The 3,417-nt window shown below is 33.0% G+C and overlaps 1 pseudogene; it reads right to left on the bottom strand.

The window, feature by feature from the left end:
• Positions 1-2,524: 2,524 nt before the first annotated feature.
• Positions 2,525-2,622, bottom strand: LOC129679037 (small nucleolar RNA U13; annotated as a pseudogene).
• Positions 2,623-3,417: the final 795 nt, after the last annotated feature.

Below are 3,417 nucleotides of genomic sequence, written 5' to 3'. Positions count from 1 at the left end.
GGGGCTTATGGGGGATACAAAGTAAATAAAGTATAATTAATAAAAGTTAAAAATAAAAAAATAGCAGTAAAAAAAGAGTTTTAAGACTTTTCCAATTATAATGGTAAGTTTAAATAGTAGAATATTACTCATCTGTTTAAAAAAATGATATCATGAAATTTGCAGGCAAATGAATACTTAGAAAAAAATCATTCTAAGTGAAATAACTCAGACTCAGAAAGATAAATATGACATATATTCATTTATATGTGGATATTAGCATTAAATTAATGATAGACTGCCTAACATCCCATGACCCAGAGAGGGCAGTCTCTGTTATAGGTTAGGAATGTATTACAGTGACACATGGCGATCACTGGGAGGGAGAAGTATAGTGAATCTTATAGGTGGACAGGGGTTGGGGGTGATGTGAACAGAATGATCACTTGGGGGAGGTAGATGGGACATGAAGTTGAGAAAGAGAATATTGGAGAAACACAGGGTAAGAGGGCCATTTGAACTATGGTATGGAAACAGTATAGTGAAACCTTACTTAAATGTATGAAGCAGATCCTAATGGGGTTTCATAAAAATGGGTACAAGAATCCCAAATGGCCATATATTGTCACCACACAAGGATTGTAAGTATACCTGAACTGAGCTACATTCTATTGAGTTGTCGGCCAATAGGGTCCCATGGCAAACACAAACAATCCAGGCTGTTGCTCAGATAATCATTTGCTCTCAGCTAACTGACAGTGGAGAACCATTGTTGAGAACAATACCGCCATAACTCATTGAATGTAGAAATATCAAACTGGTGCTTACATGGAACCTTTACCAACTATGTTCTACTAGGTGCAGGAAGATAATCTGCAGACTACCAAAAGAGAAATATAAACACCAACCCCACCACAAAAACTTGTCCTCATAGGAAAATATGCTAAGGCAATGGTGGCAAATCATGTATGGAAGAAATCAACCAGTCTGATGTGACATAACTCCCACTCCATGAGACAAATCCATGCCTGACATTGCTTGCATGATCAAGTACCAGAGACTAGACCAGAGAGCCAATAGATCTATGGTGAAACCAAACACAACTGATTAAAAAAAAAGTATAAATAAAATGATGCCAAATAATACTCTTTTCAAATATAACTGATATCACCCAGACACCCAAAAAAATAGTAGTCTCATTTGTATGTCAAAATGTGTTATACATGAATAAATGTTCCAGTGGAAATATGTATAACATGAAATGCATCAAATGTTGTTACAGAGCATGATTACCAGGTGTGGTGGTGCTCACATTTTATTACAGTATGTGGGAGGCAGAGGCAGACAGAGATCTCTGTGAGTTTGAGGTAATCTTTTCTAACAAAGTGAGTTCTGGACACGCAAGACTAAATAGTGAGACCCTCTCTCAAAACAAAAAACAAACAAACAAAAAAAGACATAACGCTGAAGCTGGCTGATAGCTCAGTTTGTAATGATTGCATTTTAATTACAGGGACCTAAGAATCCACACTCAAAATTCCAGAATCCATATTCAAATGCTTTGGACAACTGTTGATTCTTACAAACACGTAAGTTGGATGCCTAGAACTCCCTGGCAGGTCAGCTTAGCCTACTTGGCAACTTCAAGCTAATACAGCACCTGAAGAGCAACTGTCTTTTCGCATGACCTCCCATACATACACACACATATGCATATGTACACTTTTGCATGTACACATTAGTAAGGTAAATGTGCTCCTACAGTATAACCTAGAAAATTAATGCTAAGTAAGGACAGTATTCAATCAGATGTACAGCTTTACGTCACACATTTTTCCACAAATATTTGTAATTTATTTTACCATATATAGATTTCAATGAAACAAAATAAAGTCATAGAAAATTTTCTTATTTTAATTTGCTTATATACAGATGGTGGATACATTTTATACAGTTTTTGTATAAAATGAAATTCTATCTTTTATGATAAACTTTATCTGCTGCTTCCTTATACAAGGAAAATTTCACTTTGTTAAAGACTTAACAGTCTATAAAACTTTTAACATTTGTTAGAATCTCTGTGATTCACCTTCAAGCACATGGGATTTTCCATAAACTTGAATCTTCTGTTAAAAGTCATCGAAAAGAGGGCAGATTTGGAGATATGAGTGTAATATTTTTGGACATTTACCTGTGGCCTCATAAAATTAACTGACAACATCTGCTGTAAACCTGCCATACTCATAGCTACACACTAGAGGGAAAATGAAACATTTTGCTGTGTGGAAACATTCTGTGTAGAAACAGAAACTATAGGACAACAGCTACTTCCCAGGACATGAACAATGCAAAAGTTATTTCCTCTAACATAATTATTTCTTAGATTCAACTTCTTAATCTATGGATAAAATAATTGAGTTTTTAAACTGTTTAATTTGCATAAAGAATAATAATCCATACCTAAAGAACAAAGTATAAAATTCTTTAGGAATTTATAAAAATGGAGAGAAATTCCCGAAGTTGGTTACATACTGTTTGTTTTCCCAATCACACAGGTAATGTGCCCTCATCATAACAAAGTTTAATGTGTGACACATATCATACTAACTACCCAATCATCATGCCTATGAACTAAAAAAGGAGATTGTTACATTTCTTTAATGTTTTTTTATGTAAGGTATTTTTACATTTCTTTATCAATTTTCTAAGAAATAATTATTAAATGATAAAATATATGGAGTATATTCAGTTATTTTTAATAAATTACTGATAATGTTATTTAACAACACAGAAAGCTTATCTTTTCAATAACTTTCTTAACTTGTCTATATTTCAAGTTAGAATTATCTTTGAGGGATATCACCATATGCTAGAAACTTGTTTTTAGTTTGTTTGACAAAGTATATCCTGCTTGAGATTATTTTGAGTGGTAGATTTGATTTAGCTGATAAGAAATAATTTTTTTTATATTTTGTTTTGGTTTTGTTAAATTGATTCAAAGAAACTTTTATAAAAGCACCTAAATTATTAACTACTAATCTAGTTTCAATGGGTTATACTAAAGAGCAGAGAAGTAGAAATTTTATCCTAGAGATAAAGTTGAGATTATCAGCTTCACACCATCACATCTCTTGAAAGTGAACCCACAACTAAGTTTAGGAACAATGAAAGAAACACAATTTAAAGTAGGTTTTATTTTGGAGCCTCCAGATTCGTATAGTGGCACTGTAATGAGCAGCACTTAAAACTCTTTCTTTATGTACATTTAATGCCAAAGTATGTAGGTACAGGTATTTTCAACCTTTTTTTTAAGAGGAAATGTATAATGATTGCAATTGAAAATAGAGAGGAGTTTACTCTGATAGCCACCATTGCAATACGTATTATTCACAATTGCAATAAGTACTGTACCACTTATTAGCTTTGTCAACTAACATT

The sequence above is a fragment of the Psammomys obesus genome, unplaced genomic scaffold, assembly GCF_907164565.1.
Source record: "Psammomys obesus unplaced genomic scaffold, mPsaObe1.curated_primary_1811, whole genome shotgun sequence".
Lineage (NCBI taxonomy): Eukaryota > Metazoa > Chordata > Mammalia > Rodentia > Muridae > Psammomys > Psammomys obesus.
This window is presented reverse-complemented; position numbering and strand designations above follow the sequence as displayed.